General features: G+C 42.3%; 1 long non-coding RNA gene across 1 annotated transcript; it reads right to left on the minus strand.

Annotated features, from left to right (window-relative positions):
• Window positions 1-11,724, minus strand: LOC138989496 (uncharacterized). Its single transcript, XR_011465795.1, has 4 exons — window positions 11,630-11,724; window positions 7,385-7,530; window positions 5,120-5,249; window positions 1-3,518 (listed from the first exon to the last, which is right to left on the minus strand). It is a non-coding gene; the product is annotated as an uncharacterized lncRNA (long non-coding RNA).
• Between the last annotated feature and the right edge of the window lie 4,478 nt (window positions 11,725-16,202).

Genomic DNA, 16,202 nt, shown 5'->3' on the forward strand with positions numbered 1-16,202 from the left:
TTCAATGCATTTATTAAATTTACTTTATTTAATGTATTAATTAATTGACTTATTTACACATTCTTGGCTTATTATTCATTTCATTTTTTAAAGCTTTGATAGACGATACTTCATATAGTTGAATATCCAAAACAAAAGAATATACAGTGATGACTCCGGCTATACAGACATATTTTATGTATATTTAAGGAAAATACATACATACATATATATGCACATATACATATATGCTCTCTTTTTGCACACAAAGCATAACACGTTACACACACCCTTCTGTACTTTGCTTTATTTTTTTTGCTGCATCGTTCAGCTTGTAGGATCTTAGTTCCTCAACCAGGGGATCCAACCCAGGCCCCTGGCCAGAAAAGAGAGGAGTCCTAAGTGGACTACCAAGGAATTCCTAACGCCTTGCTTTTGCACTTAACACTATATATTGGAGATGATTATATTATATTATAATCATCTCCAATATATAGCAAACAAAGAGCTTCATCACTCCTTTTTCACTACATGATGTTCTATTGTATCTAATTATACAGTACATACATATGAATGTGCCACGATTAATTTAACACCTATGGTTAAGCATTTAGGTAGCTAATTTTTTGCTTTTAAAACATGGCTATAATGGCTAATATTGCATTTTACACATTTGGCAAATATCTAAAGCATGAATTTGTAAATGTAGAGTTAATGCCAGTTGCTCTATCTAGCTGTTGTACCAGTTTATACTCCCACAAGCAGGGTAGGAAGTGCCTGTTTCAGAGCACCCTCATCCACAGAGATTTGTATCGGATTTTTGGGTCTTCACTAATTTGATCATTGAAAATTGATATCTCGGTATAATTTTAAAACTTTACAATTTTTTTTTGATTGTGAGTGAGGATGAATCACTTTCATTTGTGCTTTCTCTTCCAGGCCTTGCCTGTTCATATTCTTTGCCCATTTTTCTATTGCACTGCTGATCTTTTCATTTCCAGTTTGTCTGAGTTCATATGCCAAGGAAAATTAGTCTTTGGTCTGTAATAGAGCTTGAAATATTTCCATCCAGTTTGTCATTTCGACTTTGCTTAGGGTTTTTCTATGCTGAAAATTTCATTTTATGAAATTGAACATATAATCTTTTCTTTTCTTTTATGGTTCTGGATTTACAGCCACAATGAGAAAAGCCTTCCCTACTTGATGATGAATAACTCGCTTTTAGCTTCTTCTAAAAGACAAGATGGTTTCATTTTAAACATTTAGATATTATATCTACTTAGAATTTATCCTGGTTAGCTGTGAGAAATCAGTCCAACTTTGATTTTTTCCCTATTTGATTAACTTTAATTTTATGCTATTTAATAATGATACCCTCTCTTGTTTTGTGACACTCAAGGTACTGCCAATACTCTATAAATGTTTTCTAAAAATCTAAGTTTTCTTGACTTTAGTTAGCAAAACAATAGCTCAGAGAGCTTCTGTAACTCATCATAGACCATAGTATATTTTGGAGGTTAGGGAGATGATGGGATGGAAATGTCTTGAAATCATACGAAGAATAATGCTTGTTGCATTTCTATCATCACTGCTATTTGGAAATGTGCTTACTCAAGATATGTATTCCCAATAATAACAATTTAAAATGGTAAAGTCTGACTTCAGTGAATTCAGTCACTTAAAACTGGCATATTTAATGTTCTACTTAATAATTTACACTCTTTTTAGACATGGCGTCATTAATCTCCTATAGGCTTGGGGCAGGTAGCTGGCTCCTGTGTGCTTTCTAAGATGCTGCTGAGCCCCGAGTCTTCCAAGGTGAAGCATCTGAGGATCTGAAGCCCCTCTGAGTCTACGCATAGAGAGGGAAGACACATCTTGGATCCTTAAGTGGTGGTTTTTGGCAACGGGACCAACCAAATCCAGATACTCAGGGACACTCTACTAATCTTCCTCTCACTGCAAGGAGAATGTACTAGGCATTGTGATTCTCTAGTGGGATAGAAACTAATATTCATCCAACAGCAACAGTGTCAGGGGCACTGCTGAGTAAAAATCCTTTGACAAGTATAAGCAGACATCTGCTCGAGCTCTGTCACATCACATTAGAGTTGTTTGTTTACTGCTTTGTCTCTTCCAGGAGATTGGGGTGTTTTCTAAGGGCAGAAAGAAGCCTTTGTTTTCTTCGAACTCCTATAGCTTAGTACACTCATCCCTCTCTAGAGGAATGTGTTTATTGCATACTGTCTCTCTTTCTCGGACAGTCTGCTTATATACGCCACTCTTCAATACACACCATTTGTTGAGCAGTTTCTGCATGTCTGCCACTGAATTAAAGCACTTCTCATGCATCACATTTTTAATACTCACAACTGCTCTATGAGGGTGGTACTATTATTTCCCCCATTGTAATACTGAGGAAGAACCGGACATGGAACAACGGACTGGTTCCAAGTTGGCAAAGGAGTACATCAAGGCTGTATATTGTCACCCTGCTTATTTAACTTATATGCAGAGTACATCATTCAAAATGCCGGGCTGGATGAAGCACAAGCTGAAATCAAGATTGCTGGGAGAAATATCAATAACCTCAGATATGCAGATAATAACCTCAGATATGCAGATGACACCAACCATATGGCTGAAAGTGAAGAGGAACTGAAAAGCCTCTTGATGAAAGTGAAAGAAGAGAGTGAAAAAGCTGGCTTAAAATTTAACATTCAAAAAATGAAGACCATCCATGGCATCCAGTCCCATCACTTCATGGCAAATAGATGGGGAAACAATGGAAACAGTGAGAGACTTTATTTTTTTGCACTCCAAAATCAAAGCAGATGGTGACTGCAGCCATGAAATTAAAAGATGCTTGCTCCTTGGAACAAAAGCTATGACCAACCTAGACAGCATATTAAAAAGCAGAGACATTAAAGGTCTGTCTAGTCAAAGCTAAGGTTTTTCCAGTAGTCATGTATGGATGTGAGAGTTAGACCATAAAGAAGAATTGATGCTTTTAAATTGTGGTGTGGAGAAGACTCTTTAGAGTCCCTGGGACTGCAAGGGTATCCAATCAGTCCATCCTAAAGGAAATCAGTCCTGAATATTCATTGGAAGGACTGATGCTGAAGCTCCAATCTTTTGGCCACCTGATGTGAAGAACTGACTTATTGGAAAAGACCCTGATGCTGGGAAATATTGAAGGCAGGAGGAGAAGGAGACAATAGTGGATGAGACGGTTGGATGGTGTCACTGACTCCATGGACATGAGTTTGAACAAGCTCTGGGAGTTGGTGATGGACAGGGAGGCCTGGCACGCTGCAGTCCGTGGGGTTGCAAAGAATTGGCCATGACTGACTGAGTGACTGACTGAATAGTGAGGAAACTAAAGGATTGAGAGGTTAAGTAACTTGCCCACAGTCACACAGGCAAAAAAATGGTGGAGCCAAGATTCAAATTCCTGATTGTCTAATTCCAGTGCCCACTGATCTTAATGACTACATCACATTGTTTCTCTCCAGTCTGTTGAAGAAAATTTCCCCAGTCTGTGGAAGAAAAAAAAAAATTCTATGTAAAACAGTACTTACACTTCTGCCTTCCAGAAAAATGTCATCATCCAGCCCAAGGGATATGGCTTTTTTATGATTGCTGTTATTTGTCTAGGAAAATACTTTGATGTTCCTATTTGAGTAATCCCACTCCCACCCCTCCCAGGGCAAGAGAAGTAGTGAGTGAAACTAAGAAGCCCAAATTACTTCATATATAAAAGGAATAGGGTCTGTGAGTTTATAGCTGGTCAACAGAGACAGCGTAAAGCACCCTAAAGAGATGAACAGGGCACAAGGGAATGACAGCTGGATGGGACAGTGAAACCCTATGTGAGATCATGGTCAGTGAGGAACTTCTATGGTGAGGAAGACTTAAGAAATGTACAAAAAAAAAAAAAAAAAAGAAATGTACAAATAACCCTGAACCATCAGCAATAGTTTGCGACCCACAGCAAGCACATGTAAGCAGTGTTTTGCCTGGGTTTGCAGAGAGGGAGAAAGAGGAATGGTCCTGGAAGGTGGGCAGCAGAGGCAAGAGTTGAAAGCAACAACTTTCAACTTTCAACTGTTTGGAACAGGCAGTAGCAGTGGAAAAAGCAAGTATCATCAACAGCCCACTGCTAAACAAGACACCCAGAAACCCACAGGAAATACTGCAAGTGACTTTTCACCTGTAATCTAGAGGCTTGAGCAAAACTGACTCCCAAAAGGTGAATGACATAGAGATGGCCGCGTTCTAGTAACCAACTCTTTTCTCCCCTTCTGTGATTGAACCCAACTGCATTTGTTCAGCTGCATCACATAGAAGTTTCTACCAGCGTGCTTATCCTTTTAGTGTCAGTGCAGAGTTTCAGAGTAGAGTTTCAACCTCAGACCTGTTGATATCTTGGGATGAATAATATTGCGTTGTGAAGGGGCTTTAAGATGTAAGCATCTTGTAAGATGTTTAGCAACATCTTTAGATGCCAGTATCTCCAAAGCTGACAATAAAAAATATCTCCAGGCATTGCCAAGTGTCCCAGGGCGGGTGGAGAGGTAGAAATCACAACAGCACTATTTTGTGTGAAAGGGGTTCCCAAACATATTCTGAGTGTGTCTACTAAGTCACACTAAGTGGTACATCTTTTGAATGTCTGCAGAGTGGCCAGGAGTGATGCTGCAGCAAGTTCTCAGATCTTCACAAATATTTCGATTGTATTCATGTAATAACAGTGTTTCTCTAGCCTACATTACAGACAAAGTGATGGTATTGCCATTACTGGAACATTGTCGTTTTAACATTTCGTACAAATAAAAATTAAGGTTTGGTTATACACCTTTTTCCTCTAAGCAAATGAGCATTACATTAGTATGTATCAGGGATGGGTACCCAGCTTTAATATAGAATAGTGGCTCCAAGGAACTGAGTAGGGTACTGTCAGAGTCAGATCTGTGGGAAAGGCTGCACAATGAGCTCCAGTGATTCTCCACCTGTGCCTTCTGGAGCTTTCAAGGTGGCTGACATAGACATAAACAACACACTCTCATAGGAGAACCTAGATTCAAACCTTGGTGAAAACCAGCATTCTCCAGGGAAGTGAAGGAGGGCAATAACTTACCATCATAACAACTATTACTCTCTCCACCAGCCACGGTCTTTCAGTGCTGTCGCACAGATAAGACTGATGTGTGTGTTTCCCCAGGTAGCTTTCTGCAATTTGACCCATTCTCCTTGCTCCTAAAGCACATCTGAATACGAAAAAGTGAGAGAGACATCATCTACTCTGATTCATGCTTCTAAAATATATCACCATTACACCTGAAGCTAGTAGAATGTTATATGCCAATTTTACCTTAATATAAATAAACGTATCAACATCAAATCTCATTTTCTGTTAATGACAAATTATTGTGTGATATCTCACAACTGATGGCCATATGGTAGACTCGAACCTCTGGTTGACTAGGAAGGATGTGGGGTTGAGATTCAGAGAAACTGGGTTCCTTTCTGAACATCAACTCACTGTTGCTTAAGAAAGGAAGTCTCTCTGCTGATCTGTAGAATGCATAGTTAAATAACCTCTTTCTTTCAGACTTGTTGAGAGGATTAAATCAGGTTTAAAACAATCTGCTATAAATTGCTAAACAAGTGTCCATCACTATCATGACCTCCCACAACCACCAGTACCTTACACAGGTCACCCAGTCCAACTTTGTAGGGTATCCAGCTTTTTCTTGCTACAAGCCCACAGGAAAAGCCTGCTCAGTGGTGTGGTATGTACATTACATGCTTAAGGTGGAAAAGTGTCTACATTGGGGTGAGTTGAAATACTGATCCAGCCCAAATGTCAAGTCTGCTTAAGCAGCTGCTAATGGAAAGGAATTGCCCCAGCTCTTATTTCTTGCTGCTCCCACAGAGTCAAACGGCAGCTGAGAGCCAAGATTCTCTGCCACCAGTTCCTTTCTCAGCAATATAGGCTAGGCCAGTATCCTGGGATCTGACATTAACAATTACGAATTTCTTAAGCAGCAGCAGACTGGGAAAGGCAACTGTCAGTGTTAAAGAAATACGTTGAAACTCAATTTTTTTTTCTTTTTACAGTAAAAGCCATGAAGATAGACAAATATGCTGAGTTGACTCACCCCCCTCGATATAGAGCAGTCATCTTGACGATGACTCTCATCCTGACGATGCTAAACAGGTGACCTGTTCTGTCAGCGATGAGATCCAGAGCTCTTGGAACACAATGTGTCTCATTATGTCAGCTAGTGGGGGAAAATGTTGACTAAGGCTCTAAGATCCCAAGGGTTTTAATTAATAGGAAAATTTGACTTCATCGCAGTCATTAAATAAATGGAAAGGAAACCAGGAATCAAAATGATAAGGGCGGGTAGCCCAGGCAGGAAGCATGTAGGGAAATGCCCTGCAGGCTTGCATGGGCACTGTTGCAAGTCAAGGCTGGATTGATTAAGAGACTGAAACAGACTCTTGGCCACAAACACAGAGCCTGGAATGTCCACCTTCATTCTCATCCTGTTCTCTTATTGAGCAAACTCCACTTCATCTCTTTATCTTCTGCTTTCCAAGTACTCATCCATCAGCTATTCCAGTAATGGCTGCCTTTGCAGGAATGAGAGGCTTAATTATGCTTACCTGTCAGAACAGGATGCAGAAGGTATCTCGTGACATTTCTTACTCTCCTCTCTGCACCTCCATGAACATCTCCTATTCCCAATGCCCAGAATCTGTTCCTCTTTGCTTAAAAACTTCAAACCATCCCCTAAGGCGCACCAGTCTCTATGAAACCTTCCTTGACCTTTCTGGTCATAGTAATTTTTCCTTTTATTGTAACACCTGCAACTTGGTATGTAACACATTTAATAAACACCCAGACATCCTTTTCTGTGTCTCATATGTGCTGACCTTATCTTCCCAAATAGATTATAAACCCCTGAGGACAGGAACCACATCTTAAACTTATTGAAACCGCACACCTAATTCTATGATTTGCCAATTAGCCCAGCTGAGACCCCATAGTATCTCTCGGATCTGGGGGAGTTTAAGGAGCCCCAAGCTGGCTTCTCTAGAGGAGGGCATCAAATCAGCCCTGCTGTGGGGCCTACACAAACCTTTTCCTTCATCCTAGTCTGTTGCCTAGAGATCAAGTCCCTAGCAGCCTGAATCTGGGTCCCTTTTCAGGGATGTTTGTTCTATCCATCTGTTCCAGATTGGGTGCTGGGCTCCTGCTCCTGTCTGTCCTCCCAAATCCCTCCTCTCAACTGCACTCTGCAGGAATCTGTTCCCATGAGCCCACCATCCACAGCAGCTAGCTTGGGTTTCAGGCTGCCCAGACCTCTCCTCTACATGGTTGTGCTCCACTCACATCTCTTCCCCTTCCTGGCATTACCAGCCAGCCAGCTTCTCAGTCTGACTCTTTCTGCCAAGTCCTTCTGGGAACGTCTGCCTTGCTCCAGGGCTTCTGGCTGGCCTGTGAGTCCTTTCCACTCTGCCATCAACTAAGCCATCATTCTGAAATTAAAAAAAAAATTCACCTGTAAGTTGAAGAAAGCTTGCATATGTGCGTGCAGGCGTGCACACACACACACACACACACACACAAAATTCATTTATCAGTTGAGGAGATTTCCACTACCTTTCTAAATTTATACTCTCCCTTTTTGGGCATTTATCATCATTTCTAGGTCTGCCAATGTCCAACTTGGAATTTTCTTTAAATCAAAGGGGCCCTTAGAGATTGTTTATTTCAACTCTCTTATTTTATTCCTAGTCTCTATTTTACTACCCTACGTTTATGCTTCTATTTAGAAGCCAGTGGCAGAGGACTCTGCTAATGATAACTTTAGTGAGGAATCCTCCTTGTCTGTTAGCAAATGGCCACAGTGCTCAAAGACCTCATAGAAGGTCTCAACTTGGGAATCAGTTACCACCAAAATGTGTTTATCCGTTGCTGAGATGAGGTCATTTCCTTCTCAGCCCCAGAAAGGAGACACATATACACCGTAAAAGTACACACACACGCTCTCTCTCCTCCTCTCTCTCTCTTTCTCTCACTCTTAATGTGATCAGCCAGCTTTCTGTCTGGAACAATCAAAATACCTCCTAGCTGGAATGACAGCATCATTTTCTTGATGCTGAAATAGGAGAGTGATAAAGCAGGTCGCAGCAGGCACAGCAGAAATGCCCTGCTTTTAAGATTCGTATCTCAAAAACGGTGCCGTGAGACCAAAAATGCAAAGCAGGCTGTGTTACATGCTGGCAAAAATATAGTTAAAAGCAGTCACCTCAACCGTGCTTTCAAGCTCTGGAGGAAGAAACACCACTACTAATTTCCCCTCCTCACCCCGAGGTTGCCATGGACACTGGGATTTTCCCAGAGCCATTCCCTTGCTGCACTTGATGCTATGAGTGGGCTAAGAAAATTGCAGTATTTCCCACATAATGATCTTGCTATAGCTTTGGAGGTACCAAATCTAACATCTTCAGAGTGTGCCTGTCTCTCCCCTCTCTGCTTTGCTTGGTGAGGGAACTCTTCCCTTTACAGAAAACCCCTGGGAATTACCTTCCCACTGCAGGTTTCTAGCAGATTTTCCCCCCACTTTTTACTTTGACTTTTCTTCGAGTAAGGAGAACAATGCTGGGTTAACACTTTAAGAGCAGCAGCAGCAACCATAGGACAGTGCCATTGGGAGGGAAACAGGATAGAACTCAGAAAAGATGCACTTGAGTCCTGAAGTCAGGATATTGCAAACCGTTCTTTAGAATGCAGGCACTAATGTTAAAATGGGCTTCCCTGAGGGTTCAGACAGTAAAGAATCTGCCTGCAACGTGGAATACCTGGGTTTGATTCCTTGATTGGGAAGATCCCCTGGAGGAGGGCATGGCAACCCACTCCAGGATTCTTGCCTGGAGAATCCCCAGGGACAGAGAGCCTGGCAGGCTACAGTCTATGGGGTTGCAAAGAGTTGGACACGACTGAGTGACTAAGCACACAGCACAATGTTTAATTAACTCATGTCATCTACAGAGCACTTGGAGTAGAAGCTGCTGCCTTCAAGTTAACATCACTCTATGTGGGAACTTATTCCTGGACACTGGTTGTGAGTCAGTGAAAAACTCCAAATGATCAGTTGCTGTTTTACACTTTCAGTTTATACAACAAATAACAAAAAGGGCTTAGCTCAATTTGCTGGAATCTCCCCACAAGACAGTTCCTTTCTATTCTGAAACCCTGGTTGGTAAATTTTAATTGTAAAAGAGAGGTTTACGTCAAATGAGCAGAAATGAAAGCAGAAATGAGACAATTTATATAGTCTCAGTTTCCATGACTCTCAAAATCATTGATCAGTCAACACACAGCTCAACCAGAAAAACCAAAACCCTTTGTTACAGGCAGAATTCTAAGATGTCCCCCAGAATTTCTGGCCCCTGGTATCCTCAAGATTTCTCGTAGTTGTTGAGTCAAACACTAACCTAGGTGCTGCTGTGAAGAAATTTTGAAGGTGTTATTAAGGTCCCAAATCGGTTGACCTTAAGATAGGGAGATTATCTGGGTGATCTTGACCTAAATTTGCAACTAGAAATCAGAGGCAGAAAAAGTCTCGGAGATTTAAAGTACGGGAAAGGGAGATTCTCCATAGATGGCTTTGAAGATGGAAGAGCCAGGTGACAAGAAATGCAGCGTTTCCAGAATAGCTGAGAGTGGGCCCCTGGTGATAGCCAACCAGGGCACAGGGATCTCAGTCCTCTAGCTGCAGGACCCTGAATTCTGTGACCATCTGTATGAGCTAGTGCAACCCCTAGCTCCAGATGAGAACACAGCCCAGATGATAACTTGATTCAGCCTGGATAGAATCTGAGACAAGTGATGTTCTTCCAAGATGCCTGACCCACCAACACCATAAGATAATAAATGGGAGTTGTTTAAAGGGGTTACATTTGTGATAACTTGTTACTCAGCATGGAAAGCAAATATATACTCTGTAGATGGCATAAAAGTTTCTTATCCAAGACAAAAATCCTAACTCCTCAGAAGAGAGACTGACCCACCATTGTAAATCAGATCTATCAAGTAAGTTCCTTGCTGCTCAAAGTTTGATCCGTGCACCAACAGCACACACACAGCCTGGAAGCTGGTTATAAATGTAGCCTCTCAGAGCAGATCTGCTGAGTCAAAATCCTTATTTTTACAAATCCCCCATGATTCATATGATTTCCCTGGTGGCTCAGCGATAAAGAATCCACCTGCCAATGCTGGAGTCATGGGTTTGCTTCCTGGGTAGGAACGATCCCCTGGAGTAGGAAACGGCAATTCACTCCAATATTCTTGCCTGGAGAATCCCATGAAGAGAGGAGCCTGGTGGGCTACCGTCCATAGAGTCACGAAAGAGATCTAGCAACTAAACAACAATGTGATTCATATGCATACTAAAATGCAAGAGGCACTGGTTACCACTCTAGTTCAGAGCCGGAGAGCTGGAATCAGCAAAACCTGAATTATCACCCTGGCTCAGAGTTTTACTAGCTGTGTGACCTTGGACAAGTTGATGAACTTCTCTGAGCTTCTATTAATCTATAAAGTGGAGCAAACAATATTACCAATTTCATAGGGGGTGCAGTGAGGCTTAAATGGGCCAGCATGTAAAGTGCCCAGTGTCTGGCACGAAGTAAGTAAGGGTTTAATAAATGTTGGTTGTTATTAAATTGGACACTAAGAGTTAAGTGAGCTCAGTAAATAAGGAAAACCGCATCAGCTGGAAACAACGCAGGATCACCGTGGTGAATGTCCTCCTCCGGATAAATACTCCCTCATGGACTTCTCAGAGGCTGCAGAAGGTTGTGACCTTGGATTTCTACCCCAGTAAGCATGCCCTGACACCAGGCTGGGTCAGCATGTCTTTCCATCTTGAAAATCATCTCTTGTAACCACCTGTGTCTCCCCTCTTCCCCTCTCAACCTCCTCTGCCAACATTAACCTATTAACCTTGCTGGGCTCCACCTCACTTAGCTAATGAGATCTGACCAGAAACCATAGAGACGGTTGTCAGAACCCCTGAGCAGGTGGTATCCTTGGATATCAATGAGAGCTCACCCCACAGAAAAGATGAATAGATATGCCGGCCACAGAGCACAAGCTGGATGGCTCTTTTGGTGGAAATCTTAGGTTCTTTTATTTTTGCTGGAGGAAATGGTGACGATGCAGGTAGCATCACAGAACACGAGAACAGATGAGCTCACCAGCGATTATAAATGGCCAGGATCTACGTGAGAGGAGTCATCTGGGATCTGCTCTGGAGAGGCCCAGCTCCCCCTCCTGGCTCCTCTGTTCTTGGCAAACCCTCCTCTCACGTGCTTTATCGTCTCACCCTGAGCCGAAGAAATCTCTACGGTTCAATACAAATCATGAGGATGATGTTGATAATAATAACGGTTCTCATTTGTTGAGAGCTCCGAGTGCCAGGCACTTTCCCTGAATTATTTATACTTGTTATAACAACTCTGTGAGATAGGCATTATTACGTTCCTTTTTAGTCAAGGAAATGGAGGCTCAGAGAGGTTAAGTGGCTTACCCAAGTTTACACAGCAGATAAAGAGGCGTTTGGATACAAACCTGGATCTGCTTACTCTGAAGCCTGTGCCATCTTCATTTTGTCTCCACAACAGAGCTGTCATCCTGATTCCTGGTCTATGCTCTCGACTCTCTGCCCAAACCCAGTATTTGGGTCTTTGATACTTTTGCTCATTCAGCACCTGCTGTTTCTTCTCCTCCTCCTCTCCCGTTCCCTCCTCCCTCTTCCTCTTCTTCTTTTTGCTGAATTATAGTTACTTACAATGTTAGTTTCAGTTTTGTACAGCAAAGTGATTTGGTTATACATATACATATATGTATGTATCTATATTCTTTTTTCAATTTTTTCCATTATAGTTTATTAGAAGATATTGACCATAGTTCCCTGTGCTAGATGGTAAATCCTTGTTATCTATTTTATATATGATACCGTGCATCTGTTAATCCCACACTCCTAACCAATCAGCTTCTGAATTGCCTTTCTTCTGTCCTGCCCAGGGGTGTACTACTTCTGTATCTTGACTTCTCTGCTCAGGTGCTTCCCTCTCTGGCCCCTGGACCTGTGCAGCACTCACCTGTTTCCTGTTGGTTTGTATGGTTCTGATCCAGAGTTTCCTCATCTCACTGCTCCTAAGTGTGCTAACTGGGCCTGACCAATGCAGGGCTAGCATGACACCCCTGTGTGCTCAGTCATGTCTGACTCTTTGCGACCGCATCAACTGCAGCCCTCCAGGCTCCTCTGTCCATGGGGATTCTCCAGGCAAGAATCCTGGGTTGCCATGCCCTCCTGCAGGGGATCTTCCCAACCCAGGGATCGAGCCCAGGTCTCCCACATTGCAGGCAGATTCTTTACCAGCTGAGCTGCCAGAAAAGCCCGGCATGACACCCCTAGACTCTGGAAACTATCCCTCCCTCTTGACCCCATCTCACAAGTAGGGTCTCCTATATTCTCCAGCCTGGCTCGTGATTACAGAAGAGAATTTCCTGGATGTTTCAGGTATTAAAGTAATTAAGCAAAGAGACCATTAGATTAAAGTGGCTCTAACACCTTGGCAGCCTATATAAGAAAACCAAAATCTAAACCAGAGTCCATGCACTCCCAGCCTAGAAAATGAAATTTAAGGACAGTCACAGACACCTATAAGGCACCTGCTTAAGCTATAACCTAGTAAATAAGTTCCTTGCTTTGCTTCCATGTCCTTTCTGTAAGAACCCCTCCAGTGCTCCTAACACCTGTGGTTTGGTGTTGCCTGATTTGAATCACTGTGTGCTCAAATAAACTGAGAACTGTTAGTGTCTTTCCATTTACACAGAAAGACCACTCCACCTAGGTTCTGGTCTCTGTTCCTGCTATACCCTGCCTTGAATATTCTTTCTTTGTTTTAAAACCACACTCTATTGCCCAGCTCATACCTGATTCAGTTCCCACTCTCCTACTCACAAAATAATACCTGGACCTGGAATCACAGCCCTTCACCATCTGGTCTCAACGACCCTTTCAAATTCCAACTCTATTTTCCAGCCAACTGTTCCCTCTCTGTTCTCTGTGATTTTCTTTCAGGCCTTTGCCTCTTGCTGTTCTCTGCCAGGAATGCTTCTTTTCTTTGCATCGTTTCTGTATCATCCAAGGTCTATCTCCAAATCCATCATCAACAAGGTCCTACTATATACCACAAGGAACTATATTCAATATCCCATAATAAACCACAATAGAGTATGAAAAAGCATATATTTATAATTGAATGATTTTGCTGTACAGCATAAATTAATACAACATTGTTAATCAGCTATACTTAAAAATTTTTTGAATCCATCTTCATAAAAATGGCCCTAATCCCCTAGTGGAAAACAGTCTTTTCCTTATGTTGATTGGCTGGGGCACTTTATCTGCATTTTAGTGACACTTAAAAATTTTACACATTTTGCTATAGTTAATTATATACATAATTTTTCTCCCTTTTTGGGCTCTAAGGTCTTTGAGAGCAGAGAGCGCTTGATTTTTTTCTTTTGGTAGCCTAACAATACTTAGCAAAGTGCCTTGATAAATGCTTGCAACAAATCTATTGATCCATCAGCTGGACAGTGGATGGATGGATGGGTGGGAGGATGGGATTTTCCAGGCAGGCCACCATATCAGGAGAAAGGCTGCACCTGTCAGATGAGCCGAGTGTCATAACTATGGAAAAGGAAGACTAGCTTGAACAGATAAACTATGCTGGGAGTGACATCAGGCCATGAGGCCATGCATAGTCACCATTTTTTTATGTTTATCAGACTATATAAGTAGGATAACTTAAAATATAAGTAACAGAAAACCCAACTCAACTTCAAATTAGCTCCGATGGTAAAGAAGCTTTCTGGCCTGAGTACAGGAAATCAGAGGTGGGGGCAGGATTCAGGATTCAGGGAATCCAGTAGCTCTTTCCATTGCTGTGCTCTCCTGTTCCCAGTGCTGACTTCATTCTAAAGTAAGTTTCCCAGTTCTTAGAGAGTTTTCGGTGTTATTGGGCGAATTGCCTAATTTTCCAAACCTGCTAACTTCATATGGCCCTTTCATTTTCTTTTTGTTCTTGTTTAAAAATATATATTAATAAGTTCATTTTAATTGTCCTCAAGATCTACTGAACTCTGGATCCAGACTCGGTCACTAGGGCTGTGTGGTGCTTATATCTATCTCTGGCTCCTAAAGTCATGTTTATCATCTCCAAAAGACTCAGTTGCAGAGGAGCTGAAGGTATATGTAGAGGATATGTTCCCAGGAAGACTGAGAGAGGTTTGGAGCCCAGGCTGATGATATCAAATACGCTGAATTTGTCTCTCTGTTTACTTTGATCTGATTCCAGGGAAAAAAGACAATTGCCAGTAAGATTTGTGCCATTTCGTGTAGTTTCTACATTTCGAACTCTCTCATATCTGAGATCTTGTCTCTGATTTTGGCTTTTTTCCAAGGCTTCATCAGTTTCTCCTTTTTTCTGGACTCAGAATCTAGATCTGTATTTTTGAAACCAAATTTGTCCTCAGATCTGGAGCCTCAATTCCTTTAATGAGTTGTTCTCTGGATAAGATTTGTCCGTAAATGAAGGTAAGTGATTGGGAGGAAGAGTAGCTAGCAGGGTGTTATATGTCTTTTCTGCTTTGCATCTTCTCTTCAGGGTGATCTTGTTCTTGGCTTGATTCTGAGACCCCCTCGGGTTCTGATCTTTTCTGGAATTGGTGCCTAGTTCTTCAATTCTGAAACCGTATCTGGATTCTGGACCCTTCAGTGTTGATTTCTAAAGCAAGGCTTTGTTTGGTCGCATAACTTGGGTACGAGATTAGGTGAATTTGGTGTGGCTGCACCTACGCTTTGTTGTTTGGAGAGCTGTCTTGGGCCATGTTGGAAGAGTCATGAAGTCTAAGGATTCAGCCAGAAGCCTATGCTCTTTCTTAAAGGTAAGGAAGCATATTTTCCAGAAGTGCCGAGAAAACCCATTAGTGACTCATTGGTTAAAACTGGCCCAGGCCTGCCTACTCTAGACTCATTCGCTGGCAGTGGGGATGCAAATAGGGCTCAGGCTACTCACGAAGCCCCCAGGAGCTGTGGTGGAACTTGTGATGGAGAATCACTGTAAGACCATTCCAGCAGACTGTTTCATGGGTGCCCCTTCCACTGAGGGTTGACTCTTGTGACCTTCTCATATTAGACAGATAGAAAACAATGGAAAACACATCATCCACGAGATCTCACTGCTATAGATTTCGCAATGTATCTGCTTGCCTAAGAGTCCCTTCAGTGTTTCTTGTGCAAAACCATTAGTTAGTCAATAGGGTCTACTGAACACTTGCTGTTAAGATAGCATCATTCTAAGCACTGTGCAAAGATTGGGCTTCCCTGGTGGCTCAGCTGGTAAAGAATCTGCCACAATGCAGGAGACCTGAGTTCAATCCCTGGGTTGGGAAGATCCCCTGGAGGAAGGCATGGCAACCCACTTCAGTATTCTTGCCTGGAGAATCCCCGTGGACAGAGGATCCTGGCGGGCTACAGTTCATGGGGTTGCAAAGAGTCGGACACAACTGATTGACTAAGCATAGCATGCTGCTGCTGCTGCTAAGTCGCTTCAGTCGTGTCCAACTCTGTGTGACCCCATAGACTCTGTGTGACCCCAACCAGGCTCCCCCGTCCCTGAAATTCTCCATGCAAGAACACTGGAGTGGGTTGCCATTCCCTTCTCCAATGCATGAAAGTGAAAAGTGAAAGTGAAGTCTCTCAGTCGTGTCCGACTCTTCACGACCCCATGGACTTCAGCCCACCAGGCTCCTCCATCCATGGGATTTTCCAGGCAAGAGTACTGGAGTGGGGTGCCATTGCCTTCATAGCATGGTGCAAAAATTAGAAAAAGAAAGCAGACAATGCTGTGACCTTTTGGAAACCGTGGAATGAGTGTTTAGGGAAATAGTTCTGTTTCAAGGGCAGTGTTAATTCTACTCATTTTCCAGAATGTGGAAACTGCTTGAGTCCCTTCTTCCTTTCCTCATCTTCTGTTATTCAACTCTCCCTTTTCTTGTCACTATTTTTCTTCTCTCTTATTCTTTGCTCATTTTAGAAGGGCAATACAGTAGAGATTAAGAGTGTGGA

The sequence above is a fragment of the Bos mutus genome, chromosome 10, assembly GCF_027580195.1.
Source record: "Bos mutus isolate GX-2022 chromosome 10, NWIPB_WYAK_1.1, whole genome shotgun sequence".
NCBI lineage: Eukaryota > Metazoa > Chordata > Mammalia > Artiodactyla > Bovidae > Bos > Bos mutus.